The 24,474-nt window shown below is 37.9% G+C and overlaps 1 protein-coding gene across 2 annotated transcripts in view; it reads right to left on the bottom strand.

Moving 5' to 3' along the window:
- The window catches only part of ARHGAP6 (Rho GTPase activating protein 6), a 470,040-nt gene that overhangs the window by 93,718 nt on the left and 351,848 nt on the right, over nt 1–24,474 (bottom strand). The gene's annotated exons all lie outside the window — the stretch shown is intronic.

Genomic DNA, 24,474 nt, shown 5'->3' with positions numbered 1-24,474 from the left:
TGCAATCTTTTCATCGGACCATTGAGAAGTTCCTGTGTCTTCAGAACCGAGGCAGGCTGCGTCCCTGAGTAAATGCTTCAGTTAGTGACTGACTGTGTATGTGTGTGTGTGAAAGAGAGAGGAGAGAGAGAGAGAGAGAGAGAGAGAGAGAGAGAGAGAGAGAGAGAGAGAGAGAGAGAGAGAGAGAGAGATAGTCAGGGAGGAAGAAGGAGGGAAGCGAAGGGACAAAAAGAATGAAGAGAAATTGAAACTAGAGTCCCTGCTTCTTATTTTAATAAGACTATTTTGAAGAAATATACTGGAGTTAGGAAAGGATTTCTCTAAAAAAAAAAAATCCCTTTTCCACAGGGATCTACAAACGGTAATTGGATTGTAACTGTGCAAACTGTCCTTATTAGGAATCAAGCAAAGAATGTTGGAAGCCTCTGGTAAAACCCCTGAGAGCATGATAAAGTACATAGGATGCTTTCTTTGCTTAGGACAAATTCTCAATTCTTAAATTATATTTTAAAACCACTGACTTCTTCATTTTCCTAACACTTCTTTGCTTAGGACAAATTCTCAATTCTTAAATTATATTTTAAAACCACTGACTTCTTCATTTTCCTAACACTAGCCACAAACATTAAAAAACAAAAAGCTTCCATTTTCTTTTATACTGAAGCATAACACATGCTCTGCGTTTTATGCTTTTTGTGAAACAATAGTTCTTGAGAAGTTGTTCATTTCCTGAACAGAGGATATGGAGGTCAAAGGGAACGGCCCCACGTGGCTATGTTTAAGAGGGTGCAGGTGGGGCTGAGGGTTTTGGGTGTGGTTCATGAAAAGCAGAGGAAAAAGGGAAGATTCAAAACATCTCCTAATCACAAATTACCTTGATCTCCATGTATTCCACATGGCACTGAACCAAATACAACTTGAAAAGACATCTTTGTTTTCCAGTCGATATGAAGTTATAGTTCTCTCATGGGTCTCAAGTGAATTCCAACAAAAGAATCACTGTGATTATAACTGACAAACTGGGAAATGATTTCATGGAAGATCTTACTGATTCAAAATTAAGGGACTCAGTACGGTTTTACTAGGATTCCGTGAGTTTAATCATGCAAGCCACATATAGCCTCCGTTGCTGCTGCTATTTATTTAGCCGAGGAAGGAGTTTAAAAACAATAAAATATGTCAGATAGTTTTCTCTCCTAGATTGATTAAACTTAGAGAAATTCAGAGTAAAATCTACCTATTACTGCATATACCTCCACCTCCACTACTCTCAAGACTCACGTGTTGAAAATACTCATAATTCCAGTAGTCAACATGGTTCATATCAGATATTCATCAATAGAAGTTATACCTTCGTTTAAAGTTATTTTAGTACATTAGTATTTAATATTGTAAACATATTAATACTAATATATTATTTCACATGAAATTGATATTAATAGATATGCAATTCATTTTTCATTGTTAGGCAAATCTTTTAGTTTATGAATAGATGACAGCAACATGTAGTTCTGATTGAGCACTTCCTGTCAGGCATTGTTTCAAGCATTTTATGGGCACTGACTCATTTAACCATCAAAAGAATTCTAAGTAGTTACATTACATTCCCCATATTAGAGGTGAGGAAATAGAAGCACAGAGAAGTTAAGTAACTTGCCCAAAGATTCACAGCTCGTAAGTAATGCTACTGTGTTCCCAACCACGATGAAGCTTACAAATTAACTGGAAGACAAAGCCACAGTTCAGAGTCAGCACTAGTAGGAACCATGTTATAAGTGCCCAATGAGGAAGAGATGATGATTAAAGAACAATTACCTCAGACTGGAGTGGTCTTTTAAATCAATTATTTGATGAAGACATACAATGTCAGATCAACAAATGTTTCATAAGAAGGTACCTATTTTTTAAGCAAATAATATCAAATAATCTCAAGAGACAATGTTTTGTGAAATTCCTAGTCTGAGTGGAACCAAGTCAGGCCTCCAAGAGGAAACACAGAAATAATGGAGAAGTTGTGTATCTTTGGCATTCTTTGGAAAAATGCATTCAACCCAGAAAAACAAAGGGTGAAGACAAGGAATTTTCTTTAAGATTTAAATAACAACCCTTTAAGTAAAACCAATAAGAGGCCAAAGAGTCACCCAAACAGCCTTGGAAATGAATATCAGGAAGCAATTAAAAGGTCCTATCAGTGGAAAAGTTTTGCTAATCAGAAAAATGCTGAGAACACAACAGTCATTTTTTCCCTTTTAACCCTCCTGTAGCCAAGGATACCAAGGAACAATTTACAGCCTCAGAATCTGTTCCATTCAGCACTTACTCTACCTTCTTCTTGCCTCTTATTCTGGATTATTTTTGTTTATAACGTTGGTGCTGTTTTTCACATTCAAGGCAAAGCTATTATAGATCACTCTGTCAAACTTTTTGAGTGAACACATTTCTTATTATAACACTCTTATGCTTAAAAACCCTTTGATGTATCCTCATTAGCTCCAGGACAAAGTTCAAATCCCTCAGCCTGGCATCCACTGCCATGTGTATTGACTTAAGTGGAATAAAATCAAATAGCTGCTACAGAGTAGCAAATAATAATAACAAGAGTGGAAATTTACTGAGCATGTGTTAGGTGTTAAGCACTTTATCTGGGTCATGCATTCACTCCCTTCCACAATTTCATTGTACAGAGGAGGTGCTGGGGGCACAGAAATGGAAGGTACTCAGTAAGGAAGAGACTGGCCCATACATCTTTTTTTGCAGGCATTCAGCTAGTCTACACTTCCCAGCCTCCCTTGGTCATGTGACTGGGCTATAGCCAATGGAATGTCAGAGGAAGTGAAAGGCTTCACTTCCAGTCCTGGACTATAAAAACCTGGAGACAGCACCTGGGCAGCCCTTCAAGCTGCATCTGGTAGTCCCAGGTGTGGACCATGCCTTTCAGTATTCATGCCTAGTGTAGTCCTCTGCCCTTCAATCCTGGATGGCCCTGTGATTTGCTTTAACCAATCAAATGTGGCAGAAGGTGATGCCAAGCCAATTCTGGGCCTAAGACTTAAGAAGGCCTGGAAACTTCTGCTTTTGCACTCTTAGGACCATTGAGCCACCACATCATAAGTTTAGCTACTGCGATGGACAGATCATGTGAAGAGGTCACATGGAGAGTGAGAAAGGCTTAGTTGCCCCAATGTCTCAGCCAAATCCAAGCCCAGCTAATTCCCAACTGAATGGAAGGAAGAAGCAGCCTGAGTCCAAATCCTTGCTGAAGCACAGCTGTCCCACCAATTTTGGACACTCTAACAATAAGAATGAGAAATAAGCTTGTACTATGAGATTTGGGGGTGTATCTGACAGAGCAGCTAACGTTGCCTTCCCTAACTTCCTGTGCCCACATAGATCACAAATCTGAGCTGTCTGAATCTGGAGCCCTAACCCCTGGAACCCCTCCTATACTTCTTCCCACTGAACTACACGGTGGCTCATTCCTTCCCTTTCTACATTTTCACATAGAAAGAAAGTAGTTGATCAACTGGACAGTAAAATAAAAATTTCTCTTTATACAACATTTCGCAGAGCATTTCGTAGAAAGTCTTATAAAAATGTATTTTTAATGACATCCTTCAGGTCTTAAATGATATATAGTCAATGGTTAGAAATAGGTGATGCTTTTATCTTTCAGAGTTATGACTGAATCTAATAAAATGGCATAGTGAAATCTCATTTAGGTCACATCTTTCTTTGGTCCCATTAACCTTTTTTGACTGGTAGCATAGAGTTGGCACTTAAGGTTTTAATATTTTTTAAGACTGTACATAAAAAATGCAAATTGAAAATGATATTTTACTTCATTTGCTACCTTAAAGAGCTCAGTGAAAATGTGGTATCATTTAGTTTAATTATCAGACTCTACCTTTGGATTGCTCAGAACTTCCAGAAGCTAGGTGACAAGCCATAGGACAGAAGGAGGATTCTGCATTCTCTCATTGCTGCCATTTGCTTCCTTAACTGTAGCTGTCTGTCCTCTCTCCATTCCCAGTACCCTGACATTGGTCTAATTGCTAGCATCCTCCTGCTGCTACTGTGACCTATTTGTAGGGATAGTAATTTTCAGATCCTTCAGATCTAAAATCTACTATCAAAACAAAGTAATAGGTAACTGGATAGATACTTAAAGCCATGAATCTGAAACAGTCAAAACCACAATAAAGAACATCTCCAGTGAGAACGACCTTTATAAAAAAGTCCCCAAACAATAAATGTTGGCATGAATAGGGAGAGGTAGGAACCCTCATACCTTGTTGGTGGGACTGCAAACTAGTACAACCTCTGTGGAAAGTAATATGAAGATACCTCAAAGAGATACAAGTAGAACTACCATTTGATCCAGCAACCCTATTACTGGGCATCTACCCAAAGGAACTAAAGACATTGTATAAAAAAGACATGTGCACTAAAATGTTTATAGCAGCACAATTCACAACTGCAAAGATGTGGAAACAACCCAAGTGCCCATCAATCCATGAGTGGATTAATAAAATGTGGTATATGTATACCATGGAGTTGTACTCAGCCACAAAAAACAATGGTGATCTAGCACGTCTTGTATTATCCTGGATAGAGCTGGAGCCCATTTTTCAAAGTGAAGTATCACAAGAATGGGAAAACAAGCACCACATGTACTCACCATCAAATTGGTATTAACTGATCAACACTTAAGAGCACATATAGTAATAACATTCATCGGGTGTTGGGCAGATGGGACGGGGCGGGGGGAGGAGACAGGTATTTTCACACCTAATGGGTGCGGTGCACACTGTCTGGGGGATGGACGCACTTGAATTTCTGACTCGAGGGGGGCAAGGGCAATATACATAACCTAAACATTTGTACCCCCCTAATATGCTGAAATAAAAAAAATTTAAAAAAACACAATAAAGAACATTTAATATGTAGTGATTGCTTATTGCCTCCATGAATACTCACTAAACTAGGAGGAAGGTGCTAAAATTATCCTCATTTTGCAGACAAGAAAACTGAGATAAAAGGAATTTAGATAGCTTGCAAGAAATCACACAATTGGGAAGCAAGGAGTTGGGATTCAAACCCAGGTAGTCTGTTTCTAAATGCAGTGGGTTTAACCCCTAGGCTGTATCACAGCATGCCACTGACCTTTTCTTCAGTTGCTTGGAAGAAACATGTGCACAGCAAGCATGACATAGAGCATCCAACAAAGACTGGACAGCCTCTCTGCAACTGGAAGAAATCTGGTAAATACATGGAGGGCAGCTCAGTACCCAAATCCCTCTGGAATCAAGGCACAGAAATGTGCACAAACACAGGCAGGGCAGCAGGATAAAGTAGAGAATAGAAAGCCGGCTGATGGGGCAATGACCTCCAGGAATAAGGGGAGCGACTGTTTTTTTTTTTTTTCTTTTAAGGAAAGAAGCAAAGGCATTTTAGAAAACCTCCTATGTCACATCTTTTACAAGTAAAAATATCTGCCCTAAGTTTTTGCATAAGGGTGTAACACCATGAAAGAGGTTAGGAGGCAGAGTGGTGCAGCACGAATAGGAAGCAGATAAGAAGAGGAAGCAAACATGGAGGTCTACAATGCACGTGGTAAAGGGAGGCCCTACAAGTGGCATCTACTGACAAAAAGCAACTCTAGGCAGCAATAAAACAAGCAGACCTTAGGGATGTTTTCTTTACGAGGTTCTCTCAATTTTTCCAATACATATGGATCCCCAGAAAGGCCCAAGATTATACTTGGAGAAATGCCTTTTAGTATAGAGTGAGGAATTCACATCTCATTTTAGGTGCCGAGGATGGTGAACCTGGAAAAGATAATTCCCTCCTGATCCTCATGGAGGACTCTGGATATGATGTCACTGGTTCTAGTAAGCCACAGAGAATGGTATTTCTTTCAGAGCTGCTCCTTCTACTCATGTCGTGAGCAATGCTGAGTTATAAGGTTGGATGCTTCTGGAAGAAGGACAGTCAAATGAGAGGACCCTTATTATGGGTAAGATGTCTTGTGAACTCTCTGCAGAGCAGGTCATTTATTCCGATATGGGCAGATATCACTGCTCACTAAACAAGGAATGGATTTTGCAACAAGATTATCTAAAAGATACAGTGTTGCTAAAGTAATGTTACTTTGAACTGGAGACCTGATCCCAAATCAGATATTTACAAGTCAGCAGGAAATAAAATAAGCCTTAGGGAGATATGAATGTTATACTTAGGAGATAGAAAACTCTGTATTGAAAACTCATAGGCAAAACAAAATAGGCAACAACAAAAGCTGCCAAAGTGAATTTCTTTCCACTTTCTCATTTCAGTGCTACATTTGATGACATTTTGTTTCGTTAATTGCACTTAACACATTGCAAAAGTCTTCTCTCAATGGGGCTCTTCTCTAATGAGAAAGGAAAACAATTTTGCCAAAATTACGTGAGATTTAATTAACTTATTACCTTAATGAATAATTTTGAATATCATCAAATATATGGACACCAATGACCTCTAATCTGTTGCCTAAAATGTGAGCTATGGACAATGGACCTCTCAGTTTCAGTTGAAGATAAAATTTCTGATTAAACTCTTTTAATAAGTAATTCAAAATCAGCATGAGTTGTACCACTTCATTCTAAGTGGGGAAAGACAACTTATGCATTTTTAGTCAAAGGCTGATGGTTAACTCATCTAAACCTTTACTTATAAAGCAAATGAGCAAGTAAGCTTTTTTAAACAAAAATATATGTCGCTACATTTCTAGACTGCAGAAAAAGTCTAGCCATAATAATTTAATAAATACCTTCAAAAGCAAATTTAGTTCAGATATAAGTGGTGACACCTTTTAGAACAACAGTTCTCTAATCTTGATGTACATTAGGATTACTTGGTGTCATTTTCAGAAATACTTAATGCTCACATCCCCCTTCCCAGAACAGTATGGTCCAAAAGCCCCTTCTACAATAATGGAAATTTTTCTTAACTGTACTATTTGATACAATGGCTACTAGCCACCCGTGGCTAATGAACACTTGAGATATGATTAGTGAGGCTGAATATTAAATTTTAAATTTTATTTAACCTTAATTGATTTAAATTTAAATAGCCACAGGGTCTAGTGGCAGCTACTGTGTTGGACAGCACAGGTATAAATCAAATCTGTTACATTGTCTGGGATTGGGGCTTGGGCACTGGTAAGGTTTACAAAGCTCTCCAGAGGACTCTAATGTACAGTCCAGGTTGGGAACTATTGTGATGGCCTGGGATTCATGAAACTATCAAGGGTGGCAAATTCCTTGAACTTTTTCCAGGAGCTATAACTTTTCTCTAAATTCCTTCTGCTAAGTATTTGCCATGCACCTTTGCTTCCCTCCCTCCAGCTGCCACCCTTCACGTCTTGCATCGCTCCACACACTCACGTGATGGGCACTCTCTCTATATATATTCCTTCATTGACCAATCCTGTCAGATTTCTCCCACACTGAGGGCATAACATGCTCTTACCTCAAAGCCCAGATTCTCCTTCTTTTCCTTTCTCGTCCACTTGCAGGAGAAATAAAACCTAACAATGCTACTGATTAAGAAATTAAGTCCCATATATGAGAGTGAAAATGCAATATTTGTCTTTCTGTGCCTGGTTTATTTCACTTAAAATAATGTCCTCCAGATCCATTCATGTTTCTGCAAATGACAAAATTTCCTTCTTTTTCATGGCTAAATAATATTCCATTGTGTACATATACCACATCTTCTTTATCCATTCGTCCCTAGATAAACATTTAAGCTGATTCCACATTTTAGCCATTGTGAATAATGCTGCAATAAACACAGAAGTGCAATTATCTTCTGGTTACATTTTATGTCTTTGCCTCACCCAAGCAAGGTTTAGGGGCTACCCTGATTTGATCATTATATGTTATATGCTTGTATCAAGATGTAACATGTACTCCATGAATATGTACAATTATTATGTATCAATAAAAATTTTAAAAAATAAAATAAAATAACTATTCAACAATTAAAAAAAAGAAATTAAGTTCATACACTCATAATTTTAAACTGCTTTTCACTTGCACAAGGTTGACTCAGATGCCTCTTTCCACAAGTTCTGCCATAGGTGTTATGGGGAATATTTCTAACAGTAGTACTGTTAGGCAGCTCATTTTGCAGCTGTTTCGTTCAAATGGGATGCCGTGTTATAGCACAGGTTACAAGGAGACCTCTGTGGTCCAACTGCCTGGGTTTGAATTCCAGCTCAGCTTGTAACTAGTCATGTGAGTATCTAACCTGGCTAAGCCTCAAGTACCTGCTCTGTAAAGTGAAGATAAAAATAGTCCTGTAGGGAAAAGAGAGCAATATATGTAACACCCATGATGAACGAGAGACAGGTCTCTTGTAGACCCAAATTTTGATTCCTCCCCCAATCCTCCCACACACCGCCCACCACCATTTTTTTTTGGTGAGTAAAGCAAATAACAGGGCAAGCTTTTGGAGAAGAAAGTCATGGAATCCATAACAGCGTGTTCAAGCATGTGATCAATTAATGTGACAATATGAAGACCATTTAGAAAATGGTTATAAGAAAAAATAAATTATATGCTAATCTGATTTTTAAAAAATATTCAACTTGTTTATTTTAATGAATTTCCATGCTGCCAGTCAATATTAATAGGATGGATAAGGAAGTGCATGGTATTAATATAAATATAGCCAAATATAATTCTATTTGTAAAAAAAAGTAAGACTCAGAATTCCAGAATTCAGTGATATGAACATAAAGAACATAATGTCCAATGTTTATGTTTAGGCACATAATCACTTTGTTGACCTTTGTTAATTTCAACTCTTGTACCCTAATAACATGTTCTGATGTTATTTTCACTCGTGGGCACTATTGATTTATGCATGTTCACATTTTCTATACTTAGTTTTGCTGCCTTCTTCCATGGCACAGGGAGGCCATGGAACTTGTCCCAGAATACAGATTGCAAGTGGCATGGACAGGATTCAAACTCAGGGACTTTACTCCTGAATTTGTGGTCTTAACCACTATCCTTCACTACCTTTCCACATCTTTCTTTCCTACTCAAGAAAGTTCATCAGAATGACTGCAAATGTGAGGTAGTTCTAGGCTCACCTCAAATCCTCTCTTGTTTAGTTTTCTTTAGTAAAATTATAAAGTTGTAACTTACCTATTATGGGTAATAAAGTACTTCTAACACATTGATTGAGGCACGACTGGACCTTGAGGTGGCAACTTCTGACCTAGAGCAGGAGTTGGAAAATGACAATGGCCCAATGCCTGTTTTTGTAAATCAATTTAGGGAACACAACCACACCCACTCATTTATATGTTTTCTGTGCCTGCTTTCCCAGTACAATGGCAGAGACTCACAAAACATAAATCATCAGACATGTGAATCAGGAGATGACAGTGTTCACGTTTCATGGAGAATTTCACTATTTCAAATAGCAAAGGAATCACATTTTTTAAAAGAAAACTATCATTATAACATCGATGTATGTATGAGCAGATGGGTCCATGGAGATCACTCAATAGCTTTTTTTAATGCACACAATGAGAAAAAGTTCAGGAAAAAATGAAATCAATGGCATGGATTTCAGTATTTAGTATGAGCTACTTATTAGGAACCAGCATTTCTTCCAAATATTCTTGAAACAAGAGATATTCATAATAGAGTTGTGGCTATGAGAGCCACTATGGCCAACCTGAGAAACTTCTAATGAAGAACTACAGACACCATAGAGTTCTGTCAATATTAACTTGATTTAAGTATCTCTACATTTATTATACTTAATGTATGACAAGTAATAAATATGCATATCTTGACTATTACAAATGTATTATATGATGTGTATATAACACATTTACATCTTACAGAGACAAATATAATAAGTGTGTGATAATACACAGTGGGTGTTTAAAGGGCTATATATGCAGATGTATCTTGCTTTAAGTAAACCAATTATATGAAAATATACACAATAAAATTAGGGGCAATGACTTTGTGGTTCAAATACATCAGTATGGGTTTCCTGCCATGACCTAGGGAAACAGATAAAATCATTTCTCACACTACTCCTTATGTCTCTTCTCCTCACACCTGGAAAGTCACCAGTTTCTGTGGATTCTGCCTCCTTTAAAAACTGTCCTTTCCTTCATCACTTCTTCTCTAAGACAATGTCCACCAGCACTTCCACACTCCTGCAGGCTATTTAAAAGCAAGACTTATTTTGTCCCTTCACTTCTGAAAACCATCAGTGAGTCTCTTAGCTTTCCAGATGAAGTTCTCAACTCTGAGGTGAAAACACAGGTTGGTCAAGATCTGACCACTCCTTAGCTCTGGAGCTTCACCAAACCTCATTTACCTCACATTCCTTAATTCCAGCCACATGGAAGAGCCCAAAGGACTTCACCCAGGCAGTGCTCTCAGCCCAAATGCCTTCCCCATGTCCTGGATCATCCAACTCCTACTCACCCTACAATGCTTAAGGAGCATCACCTCCTCTGAGAAACCCTCTTGTGCCCCTATAGGGACACTGCAAATGAACCAACACATTAACAAGCAAATCATACCATCTGTAACACAATCAAGCTTCCTACATAGCTATAAGGAATGCATTAAAACATGTCCAAAGGAAATCCACTTCATGTTTGTTAAAGAAAGCAAACCTGCTTCTTTTAAGTCCCAAATGACCTAGACACTTGAGATGTGTAGACAATCACTTGTGGTGTCTCATTGAGGGAGGGAAGAGGAGGGTTGGGAATGTTTAAATGTCAGTTATTTTCCCAGAAAACTCTAACGTCATAGATACGTCCCTCCTATGTAACCATCACACTCACCTCCCCCCACCCCACCCACTTCATATTTCAGCTATTTTCTTGATTCTTTATTAAACATTGGAAAGCTATTTGATTCTCTATGTTGTGCCTTCTCTCCCTGGCTACACTGTACATTAAGGAAGGAGAGAAATAGCACTTAGAAGAAAATATCACTTCCATTTTGTGTTTTTGCATATTTGTTCATTGAAAGAAAATTTAGAGGACAGTAGTACTTGTGCGTCTATACAAAAAACCATTTGTGTCTATTCGCATGGAAGCAAGACCAGCAGGGAATACTTATATTTAGGACATTTGTTCTAAAATAGCTGAAATCATTTCCAGTAAAAATGAAAAAAAAAAACAAAACAAAAACCAACAACAAAAAATTCTCCCTTCCTGGCTTTTACTATTAAGTGTCAAACATGTAAAAGGGGAAGTTGAAAAGAGAAACCAATTTGCAGAATGACACCAAATGTTAGGTATGACATAAAAACAAATCATCTGTGCTAACTGGCACACATCTGATTTTTCAGTTTCTGCTTTTCAGATTTATTCTTCAGAAATGTTTTCTCCTCAATATATGACTTTTACTTTTTTATTTTTTATTTTTAATTAATTAATTAATTTATTTATTTATTTTTTCAAAACCAGTTTTTTTTTTCAGCTTATTATGGGAGTACAAAAGCTCAGGTAATATATGACTTTTAAAATGTTAAATGAAAAAAATGCTTCACAGACCTGGACAAACATTTTTGCTTTGATATATGGAAAATGCTGCTTCCTCTGAGCAATGAAACATACTAAAACTTATGCTTTTAAAAATAAATTACAGTAAAATAATTAAGGATCTTGGAGAGTTATAACTAATGGGTGAAATTTTTTGAGATAAAATTCACATACCATAAAATTTACCATTTGAGAATGTGCAATTCAGTGTTTTTTTAGTATATTCACAGATACTTACAATCATCATCATCACTAATTCTAGAACATTTTCATCACCCCAAAAGGAAAGTCCATACCCATTAGCAGTCACTTGCCATTTCCTTCTCACTCCAGCCCCCAGGAACCATTAATCTACTTTCTGTTTCTATGAATTTGCCTATTTTTGACTTTTAACATAAGTGGAATCAAACAATATGTGGCCTTTTTGTATCTGGCTTCTTTCACTTAGTATGTTTTTGGGGTTTATCCATGTTGTAGCATGTCATTACTTCATTCCTTTTTTTTACTGGGACAATATTCACTATATGGATATACCAAATTTCATTTGTCCATTCATCAGTTGATAGACATTTGGGCTGTTTCCACTTTTTGGCCACTATGAACAAAGCTGCTGTGAAAATTCATATACAACTTTTTGTGTGAACATAAAATTTCAATTCTGTTGGGTACCTAGGAGTGGAATTGCTGGACCATTTGTTAACTCTATATATAGCCAAATATAAAACCAAAAAATCTTAACATGACTCTAAACACCAAGATTTGAAAATTTATTTTAGTGCAAAACTGATTTTCCATCTCATTCCGTTCACATGAGATGTTGATATCATCAACTGCAAGCAAACCCATCCAATGATTCCACTTCATACAGATCAGCCATCAGAGCTTTTGCCAAGCTGTGAGAAGAAGACATCCTTCAGTTTCTTTTTCTTTTTACAGGCTGATGACCATGAGTGGCTTGATAACTTTAGAGGTTTCTAGCATTCATTAAAAAAACAAACAAACAAACAAAAAAAAAAAAAAACAAAGAACTGAGCCACGTAATAGCTATTACCATAAATAGTAGATAGACTAATTTAAATCTTTATGTCCATATTTTAATTCCAAAGACTAATTGTTGATATCTAGCATGGCAATTTTACATGTTAAAACATAGTTCAGAGTCTAGTTTGTTTTAGAGAGATATTTTTGCTTATATCAGGAGAGAAGCTAAAAATAAAATACTGCACTGAATAGTTCAATAGCCTTGTTTTATTAATATTTACTCTTATGTTCTTTGACTTTATTGTTCACTGGATGAGGACAACCCTATCCAGTGAACTTAATACCTCTTACAAGATAGTTATTCCACCCTGCCAGAGTTGATAGGGTCAGAAACAAATGAACAAGAAAAGATAATCACTTGAACATCTTTCTGGCCCTACAGAACACGACCCCGCACCCTCCAGAGTTGAGAAATGGAGAAAGCCACTGGGACCGATAGTGGAGAACAATGGCCCCCAAAGATGTCCACACTCTAATTCCTGGAACCTGGGAATATGCTGCCTTATATGGCAAAAGGGACTTTGAAGACAGGATTAAGTTAATAACCTTGAGATGGGGAAAGAATCCTAGATCATCAGGTGAGCCCAGTGTAACCACATGGGCCAATAAAATAAGAGAACCTTTTCCAACAGAATTCAGAGTGTGGGGAGATGTGACTACAGAAGAATGGTCAAAGAGATGAAACACTGTGGGCCTTAAAGATGGAGGAAGGAATGTGGGTGGCTTCTAGAGCCTCTAGAATTCTCTCCTAGAGCCTCTAGAAGAAGCACAGCTCTGTCAACACATTGATTTTAATCCAGTGACACCTGTGTCAGATTTCTAACCTATAGAGCTGTAAGATAATAAACGTGTAATATTTTAAGGCACTAAGTTTGTGATAATTTGTCATGGCAGTGTTAGAAAACTATACAAAAGAGATCAGGAAATTTCTATGTCTGCAAGGGACTCATAAATTATTTAATGCAGGATTTCCCAAATTGTTTCATAACTGAATACATTCGAGAAGGTTGTGAATGCTAGCTCCACCTTAAATAGTCACAATAAACAATAACTAAGGAATAATAGAGAAGTTCTGCAGAAGGAAAATTATACCTCAGAGTACCTCCTAAATACATTAGCTATAATCTCACCTCTTATTTTTCTTATTTTCAGACCATCTCTTCATATTGCTCAGATTCCTTAGAACATAGTTGGGACATGCTGAAATAATCTCACCTGCTCAGAACCCGAGTCCCAAAAGGAAGAAGTGATAAGCCAAGATAGCACCTTGGTAACACAAAGACACAACACTGGCTTCACACTCCCCATCTGGAATCCCGTCCAAGATGCCACTCTGTTCCACTGTCCCACTGACAAGAGGAAGACTCAGTTTCCTGGTGCCAGTGTTTATGACAGTTAGACCTTTGGTGGGAAAAGTGGGTATCAGGCAAAAATCAATCCAGCAAAGATCCTAACAGATAAAATTCTCTACTCAATAATATCAGAAACAATATTGTTGCTTTAGCTCTGAATATATTTCATTATTTAAGTGTTCAACAAACTGTTGAAAGCTTACTAATTTCATATTAACAAAGTAATGCAATAAAATATTTCCCCACAGTGATTTATCCTGTCCCTAAAAATGCCTAATTGTGCTGCCAAAGTCCATTTTACACAAATTCTGTTTTCTATAAATGCTAACTTGAGAAGGAACAGTGAGAGACAAGTAAATGCCTTTGTCATCCTTCATAGCACTTAATGCTTTCTCCACATTTCCCACTGCTTGTTCCAAGAGCTATGAGCCCACTGTCCTTTGATATTTGTCAGATACACATTATCCACATCCTTTTCCAGAATACACAAATGAAAACCTCTTTCCCACTCTTCAGTTTTTTAATAATAATAATAATAAAGATCACAACTAATAAAACTAACAACGTTGAACACTTATTTTGTGCCAAAGACTGTGCTAAGTGCCTCACATTAAGAATCTCATTTAATCTTGATGATAACCTACTGAGGTAAGTATTACTATTAATATTAACATATATATTTTACAGATGAGCCAACAGAGGGACAGAGAGTTCAGGCACTTTGTCCGAGGCCACACAAGTGGTAGAGCCAGAATCTGAATATAATCTGATTTAGAGGTAGGGTGTTCTGTAAGCACTAGCCCAGGGGTTCTCAACCGGGGGTCATTCTGTCGCTTAAAAGCACATTTGGCATTGGCTGGAGACATTACTATTGGCACTTTCCCCCGCAGTTGTTAGAGGTCAGGGATGCTGATCAACATCCTACAGTGCCCAGTACAACCTCCACAACAAAGGATGATCCCACCCGAAATGTCAACAGTTTGAAGATTAGGAAACACCACCTTAGCCTAATGTCTCCCAATGGCAGGGCATTTGGAATGGGACATCTTGTGGTAAGACATGTGAGTGATTCTCATTTCTAGGTTAGAAATCTCTATCTCTAGGAGGTTATCTCAACCTGTGGTGGAGGGTATTTAGAACCATAGAGTCCATTTGGTGTATATTCCCATAGCACCAATTTATTCAAATGTTTAAGCTGATAGTTTCACCCTATGCCCCGGTATCCTGGGATGCTAAGTCATTTTATCTTTTTGCCTTTCGGTGGACATGTGAAAGAGGCACTACTTCACTAGAGAGTGTCTGAAAAGGGCCAGAAGGAAGATTCTGGTTTTCATTAGCCTTGCCTTGTACTCAAGAAAACACACCAACAGCGTCTGCATCATAGATAATGAATGGCAATAGCAAAGGGATGCAGCCACAATAGGTTACTTGGGATCTGGACTTGGCTTAAAAGTCAAAATATTTTGGCAGAGCAGTTCTTCCATATCTACTCAAAATGTATTGATAATTGTGCATACCATTTGACCCAGCAATTCTATTACTAAGAATCTATTTCATAGAAATATTTACAAAATGTGCAAGATACATTTGCAAAGATGTTCACTTCAATACCTACCATCTCTGATAGCAAAAAAAAAAAAGAGTCAACAATAAAAACAATAGAAATGTGTGCATATCCGTATGGTAGTAACATTCATTGGGTGTCAGGCAGGTGGGAAGGGGGAGGAGGGAAAGAGTATATTCACACCTAATGTGTGTGGTGTGCACTGTCTGGGAGGATGGACATGCTTGTAGCTCTGACTTGGGCAGGACGAAGGCAATATATGTAACCCAAACCTTTGTACTCCTGTAATATTCAGAAATAAATAAATATATATAAATATAACAATTGCCTGGGTGTGGTAGTGTGTGCCTGTAGTCACAGCTACTCTGTAGGCTGAGGGAGAAGGATTGCTCGATCCGCGGGGTTTGAGGTTGCAGTGAGCTACGATGATGCTATTGAACTCCAGCCTGGGAGACAGAGTAAGATCTTGTCTCAAAAATAAATAAATAAAAATTTAAAAATTAAAAAAAGTTCTGTAAAAAAATGTGTGCAAAATATGTGTGCTAGAATGTTCATAGCAGCATTATTCGCAACAGTCAATAACTGTAAACTACCCAAATGCCCATTAAATTAGAATAGATAAATTGTGGTATATCCACATAATGGAAAACTATGCAGCAATTAGAATGAAAAAAAAAAACCTCCAATTACCTACAACAATACGAATCCCATAGGCAACATGTTGAGTAAAAGAAGTCTGACACAAAAGAGAACATGCTGTATGAAATTAGTAATGCCATGTACAAAAATAGGCAAAATCAATCTGTGCTATGAAAAGACAGAAAAAGGGTTACCTTTTAGGAGAAGTGAATGGAAGGGAGTCCAAGGGGGCCCTATGGGGTGCTGATCAGTGTGGTTCTTGATCTGGCACAGGTGTGTTCACTTTGCAGCAATTCATTCAGTTGTAAACTTATGATAGGCATACTTTTCTGCATGTATATTATAATATACCTATATATAATGTATATTATTAACAATAAGTATCATATATGATTAATTTTATTATGAATTAGTTATATATACAGATCTTTTTAAAGAAACATCAACAACCTAAGTGTCCATCAGTGAGCAACTGGCTAAATAAACTATGGGCTATCTATTCAATGTAATTCAGTGCAACCATAAACAAAAAAATGAAGTAGCTCTCTCTGAATAAACTTGGAAAGATGTCCACTGTATATAAAGTTAAACAAAGAAGTTACAGATGTAAGTATGTTTATTATAATTTCACAGAAAGAACTGGGGTTATATTGTCAAATGGTTACTGGTAGCTCTCACTTGAGGATGGGATTCTTAGGCACTTTGACATTCTGCCTAATGCATTTCTATATTGTTGTATTTTTTATAAAGATGTATTATGTTTGTACTGAGAATAAAAGGACATTTGGAAAATTAAGATGAACAAAAAGTATTTTAAGTTTGAAATTGCTACTATTTCATTACCCATGAAGATGAAGGGTTTCTGATGGATGAAGGAAATGATAATGGAATAAACACAGGGCCTTGCCTTCAGGGTTGCTAATTGAACCCAGTGATGGAGGTGACTTTGGTTTGTTGCTGGCAATCTTAACAATTGATTCAAATTAGCACTTGTTTGCTGAGCTGCTCCTCATTCAAATCTAGTTGTGGTATGGCCACCACGAACAGGATTCTTGGCCACACAAAGAATGTGTCTACAAAATGGCAAAACAACTGAATTTGTTTGATTAAATGAACAAAACCATATACTCAGAGGAAGGAAAAAGCAAAACAGCTACACCCAAAGTAATCCACTTGGATGGGTGGTTCACAAAATGCACCCATTCATGGAATCAACATCTTAGTAGCCTCAGGTAGACTCTGTGAGAGATTCAGTCCAAAATGAAATACTCATGGATAAACCAAGAGACCATGAAAAACACTTTTTTTTTGCCCATGATCAGTAAACGTTTTCTGAGTGCTAACTGTGGTTCTGCCATCGTGCTAAAACTGTGTGTGTGATACTACCTTTGTAATTGCAAATGTTATTGTGTCCAGTGTTCTTAATGCCACCCATAGCACCAAATGGAAATTCACTTAGGAAAAAACCAACTGATTTAGGCAACGTTGATAAAACCATGACTTTTTATATACAGTAAAGGTCTAATAGACAGATGCGACAATTAATTTAAAGGGTGGAACAAGTTGTGTTTCACAGATCTCAACCCTGGCAGCACATTATATTTGGCTGAAACAGAATTTCTAGAGGTGGCACATGGCCATCAATATTTTTTAAAGCTCCCCCCATGTCAGGTGATTCAAAAACACAATAAGAGCTGGGGCCATTGCTCAGACCAATTAAATCAGAAACTTGAGGGAATGGGACCCAGACACAAGTATAAAATCTACATTGAGAACTACTGCTTTTAAATTTATATTATAAAAGAAGTGGGAGATGGCCCTTGAAGATGCATTTTGAGGGTGGCCCTTGAAGAATCATTTTGTAAAGAGACCCAATACTGTCTGTTCTTGTCTTGTGCAGTTTTGCTAGAAAATGATCATAAAGTGATAGTCTGTCATGTTATAATTTCAGATGTTTCATGTAAATTTTATATTTATAAGGGCTGTTCATAAAGTATCAGTCATGTAATATGAAAAATATATTAACAGTGCCTGGATCCTTTCCTGACAGCATATGTTAAATATCTCCATGTGCTTTATTCATGTCATTTCATTTGATCCCCACAGCAATTCTATAAAGAACATATTACCATCCCATTTTACAGATGAGGCAAATGAGGCTTGGCAGAGATTCAGCAGCAACCCCTCAGTTTCACAAAGAGTAAAGTCAAGATTCCACAGTCTATATATTGATATAGTGCCCTATACCCTCGAAAGCAGTATATCAATCAAAGAGTGTTTGCTGAGCATCCATTATGAGCTAAATTCTCTTCTAGGCACTGAGAAGATGGGGAATAAGCATAATACAGGGCCTGCTGTAGAATAAAGCTTATAGTCTAGCTGAGATGCTAATATCATAGGGCCAAGTTTGGAGGATTTTGCAGGAAGATTTCTGAATTGGTAGGAGATTGGGCCTGACTACATTGTCCAAGATTTTTCTCTAATGACACAAAATTTTGGTTGGGGAAAAAAAGTAAAATGCTTTGTGTAAGAGCCAGAATAATGGCCTCCCAAAGATGTCCACATCCAAATCCCTAGAACATGTGAATGTGTTATGCTACATGGAAAGGGGGAATTAAGGCTACAGAAAGGATGAAGGTTGCTAATCAGATAACATTAAAATAAAGAGATTGTCCTGAATTATGGACATTGACCTAATATAGTCACAGGTGTACCTTAAATGTGGGACAGAAGCAGAAGAGTCAGTGTCAGAGTGATGTGGTGTGAGAAAGACTCGCCAGCCACTGGATGGCCAGTCGAGGAAGGGGCCATGAGCCATGGCATGCGGGCAGTCTCCAGGGACTGGAAAAGACAAGAAAAAGGATTCTCCCCTACAGCCTCCAGACACCATAATTTTAGCCCAGCAAAATGCATTTCAGACTTTTGACCTCCAGAACTGAAAGATAATAAATTTGTGTTGTTTTAGGTCACTAAATTTGTGGTCATTTGTTATAGCAGCAATAGGAAACCAATATAATTTGTCTTCCCAAGTTTTGAAGAGGGAAAAAGAAGGTGGAAAAAGGAGGAGTTTAATCCTTGTAGTTTTTACCCATGTTGTCATCTCTGTTGTCCAAAATTTTGGTCTTTTCCTCAGACCTAGTGAATGAGAATCTGCCTTTTTACAAGATCCCTGGGCTAGTCATGTGACTTCTAACAAGCTCCCAGGTGCTGCTGGTCTCCAGTGGTTCTCACATTTAAGAGTTCAAGTTCATCAGAATCACAGGGAAGCTTGTTAAAACACAGATTGCTGAGCCCCAGGCCCATAATTTTGGAGTCAGTATGTTTCTAGCAAGTTCTAGGGGATGCTGATGCTGCTGGTCAAGGGACCACACTTAGAGAACCACTGCTTTAGACAACACTAATAAATATGTAAAAGAAGTGATATATATTTTACTAAACTAAAATTCATGACAGTACCTCCTTCATAACTGACATCTCATTAGCAGGTGGGTGATCTGTTTAAAAGTCTATACTTGATGTACTTGCTTTGTGAAAAAGTCACCACAAAGCCCCAGAGTTTTGGGCAACACTTGTGTGCAAAAGTAGCCATGCCTTTGGAACACCAAAGTATCAAATCCATAGATGTATTTCCCTAAAACCTTAAAATAATTTTTCATGTGTATCTTTATTTTCTCCTCATAGAATTCCATATGACACAATAGGCAACTGTGAGTATTGACATGTTCTACATCTTATTAGAGAAACTGAGGTACTGGGGATTTGGTTGAGCAAGGTTTCTCAATCTCAATGCTACTGACATTTGAAGTTAGCTAATTCTTTATTTTGGGGGCCTGTTCTGTGTATTGCAGGATGTCTAATAGCATCTCTGGCCTCTACCCACTAGATGCCAGGAGCATCCCCATGCCCCAATTGTGACAACCCCAAATGCCTCCAAACATTATAAAATGATAAAATGTCCCCTGAAGGGCACAAGCATCCTTGGTCAAGGCCCACTGGTTTATCTGATTCTCATGCATGTTTTTAAGATGACTATTACTTTGTAATAGATTTGGAGAGTGATCATTAAGTCCCATAGCACACCTCGGACAGAACATAACATTCCTGAGCTGCTGTTTGGTCATGTAACAAAGCCAGGCTGATCCATATCGAGCTGGGCCTTCTGTAAGGTACTGAGTGGGGGACAGATCTTTCCAGATGAACTACCACACAGATAGTTTTTAACCAAAGGTTTTGCTGTTCCCCAATTTTACGGCTGATCTGTGAGACCCAAGCTCCCCATCCTAAATGCCAGAGTGGGAGAATAGGCAAAGGGGAAAAATCTTATAAATATGCACATTTAAAAACTTGAAGACATTTTTGAAACATATCTTTTGAAATAAATTTAAGTCAACTTGAGTTTAAGGAACTCAGTAATATCTCTGATATAAACAAGAGTAAAAGCAACATTCTGGAATTGCCATAGTCCATGAGAAATAAGAAGAAAATGTACATTTTGTATTTACACAGAAGCCACTGTGTAATGGCAACCTACTTGTAAACACAATCTGGTTTACTAACTTTAGTCTGATAGCAATACCACACACAGGGCTTCATGTCCTAGAGGGCCAAGGTTTGAGACTAGGGCAGTTTGAGAGAACATTTCCTTTAAATTGATACCAAGAAACGTGCCAGTCATTACCTCAATAATTTTATGATTCTCACTCTCAGCAGGGCAGACCCTAAGAACTAGAAAGGACCATAGACATACATGATTTTCTTTAGCCCGTTTATTTACAAATGGGTTTACCAGGGAGGATGAGAGCCTCCTTCACTCACACGTTTCTGAACAGAAAAGAGGTCACGCTTATAAACTGAATTTCTGAAATGTCTATATTTCTAAAGCCCATGTGCTGCCTGCCCCTCTTTCCTCCATCCTGGAGACTAAGTTAGAGTAGTAAGATAGGATCAAACTGTGATTGCCCACTTGTTTTTGTTAGCTATGGTATAAATCAAATCTCATGCTTCCCTTCGTTGCTCAAGGGGTGTTTATAGTCTGCAGAATAATGTTAAAGCAGACTTAAGTAAAGCTCTTTGAGAACCATTAATTCTTAGAGCTCGAGCATAGAATAGCCCAAATCTAAATGTAGACACTTTTTGAATTATTGACAGCATGGTTCCAGTCCTTTATAATGAAGATAAAGACCGCTGGCATATACCATTTAATTTTATTTTTTGAATAACAATTTCCATCTTTTAAAAATAACCTAAAATGGGTGATTTTTCCCACCAGATATTTTTTGAACAATAATTTCACCTGAACAACTATTGTGCTTCTTTCCCCTAGTGATCTCTTCACTATTTTCTAAAAGGAATCACAGAGTTTTGGAACTCAGGGTCCAAAGTTTGGACTTTCAGGAATCCTGAAATAGTTGTCTTTCCACAACAGCATGCTGGATGCTGGCACCCACCCCACACTGTATACCCCTGCGCCAAGCTCAGTTTGTAGGTACCTGTAGATCTGTGAGTCTCGCCTGGGGGTGATTTTGCCCTCCCCTTACTTTCTTCCCAGGGAGCACATGCCATGTCTGGAGATACTTTTGGTTTGTCACAACTTAAGGCAGAGTGTTACTACTACTGTTTAGAGAGTAGAGGCCAGGGATGCTGCTAAACATCCCACAACAAAGAATTATCTGGCCCCAAATGCCAACAGTGCTAATGATGAGAAACCCTTTTGTAGAGGTTCTCAGAGATCCATTTTCCAACCACATGTTGTATGACTCTATTTATGTGAAATGTCCAAAACAGAGAAATCCATAGAGACAGAAAGATTGGTGGTTGTCTAGCGCTGTGGGGAGGGAAATGGAATGTGACTGCTAATGGGTACAGGATTTCTTTTTAGGTGATGAAAATGTTCTAGAACTAGATTACAGTGATGGTTTCAAACTTTGTAAAGATACTAAAAATATACTAAAATCCACTTAATTGCACACTCTAAACAGGTAAACTTTGTAGTATTTGAGTTATATATTAATAAAATTATTAAAATCCTTTTTATAGACCTTTCACCAAGTAGTTCTTATTTCTTACTAAACAAGAACTTATATTGTGGAGCAGTTTGGAATAGCTCTAAGTTTTGCTGGAGAATATTCTCTGGCAACAGTTTTTGAATGCACCCCTATATTTTATAGGAAAGACATTAACTATATTCTTAATTTTTTATAAAACATACCTATTTCCAGTTGTTCTGTGGCCCTGAGATATGTCACATTCATCTGTGAGCAAATGAGTGAAGAGTGCCTGAGCCAGGACTGGAGCCCAGGGGTCTTCCCACTGCTCTGGCTGTCACTGTGACGTGAAGACAGCCAAGTCATCTGACGACTTTGTGCTTCAACTTCACCATTCTTGACACAAGTCTCAGCTTCCTGATGAACTTTCTTATAGAAACTCAAGCAAGCAAGGATAGTGAGAGCACATGCTCAGAGCTTTGCCACTGCTGATCAGGCACAACTCGAGTTCCTTGCCTCGGTATTTAGGGTCTCTCTCTTTCCACCAGCCATCTGTACCACCATTTTTCTACCTATAACTTCTGCCCCTGCCCAGCTGATCTCCTTCTGCACACTAAGCATTTCTGTTCCTTCCAAATGACTCATTCCTGTGACGAACTGGCCCCTATGTCTATCCAAATCCTTCACATCCTCAAAGCTCAAACATCATTCCACCCTTTCCCAAAGCCTCTGGCTCATGATGAACAATGGCAATTATTTTAGGTAAGGAATTCTATATATAATTGCTGAGAGCACGGAAGCACTACAAGATGTCACCTCTCAGACTTCATCTCCTACTACTACGCCCTCCACCTCACACCACCATGCCAGTAGCACTGGCTTCCTGCAGCTTTCCAACACAGCAGGCAGCTTCCACGTCGGGCCTTGCTGGTGGTCCTAGACATGCTCAGGCGAACACCTCACCTTCCTCAAGCGTTTGTTTCAAACTGACCACTCTATTGAAATGTGCAACTCAGCAATTCTAATCCGTCTTAGCCACTCTATTTTTTCTTTTCTGTAGTCTTTTTCTTCTTCTAACTTATTTATTATATGTATTGTTCATAGTTCCTTTCTGTGAGACTGTGAGCAGGAGTCTTTACGTGTTTTGATCACTGACGTAGTCTGTGAACCTAGAATATACCTGGCATGTGGAAGGTGACCAATAAATATTTAAACATGTAAAATGTTTCGAACTGTGGCTGGCACTTAATAAACGTTAGCTTCGTCATCATCATAATCATCATCATCATCTTTATCATGATGGGGCAACTCCTGTACTATTGTTCTGCACCATTGCACTGTGTTTAGCCTTTTATGTGTCCATATTGTATATAATGTATAAAGGTTGTATGCTTCTTGTGGGCCTAGACTTGCCGTATATATTTTTTATGTGTCTTTTAAAAAAAATCAATATAATTCACATAGCCCAAGATTAATCACTTTAAAGTGTACAATTGAGTGGCTCTTATATATCCACAAGATTGTGCAACCATCACCACTACCTAATTTCAGAATATTTCCTACATTTCCTACCAAAAAGAAACTCTGTGCCATTAGCAGTCACTCCCCATCACCCCTCTACCCCCAGCCCCTGGCAACGAAGGATCCACTCTCTGTCTCTATGGATTTGCCTATTCTGGGCATTTCCTATAAATTGAATCCTACAATATATGGTCTTTTGTGACTGCCTTCTTTCACTTAATGTAATGTCTTCAAGGTTCATTCACGTTGTAGCATGGATCAGTGCTTCATTTCCTTTTATGGATGAACAATATTAGAAACTGCTAATCTATGTATTTGTCTGTTAAACCTCGGTAGGAAAGTGCAACTTACTTTGGTGTATTTTGCCCAATAAACAGAAATAAAAATGCTTGTTTTTACATTACTGTGTTACTTCTGTTAACACAGATGTACCATTTTCACTCCCAGCAGTTACCAGTTAATTATAACCCAAACAACACACTACCCATCTGCATATAATTTCTCTTATTGAAAATTGCCCCACCAGATATTTAGCAAATGCCTATAGACTTTTCAAATTACAACCTGTATGAATTCTTTCTGGGAATGCTTATATCATTAAAATATTTTCTCCTCGTGATCTAAAAGGGCTCTCCCAGACAAAAACAAAAAATCATGCTTTATTTTTGTTTTGGATTTATGTTCAACTTTTCTTCCCCCTAAGAATGAACATTAAATAAACCCAGGGCCTGTGGAAGATCTTTAAAAAGACACATCAAAAAATATAAATGGCAAGTCTCGGCCCACAAGAAGCAC

Source organism: Lemur catta, chromosome X, assembly GCF_020740605.2.
Source record: "Lemur catta isolate mLemCat1 chromosome X, mLemCat1.pri, whole genome shotgun sequence".
Lineage (NCBI taxonomy): Eukaryota > Metazoa > Chordata > Mammalia > Primates > Lemuridae > Lemur > Lemur catta.
This window is presented reverse-complemented; position numbering and strand designations above follow the sequence as displayed.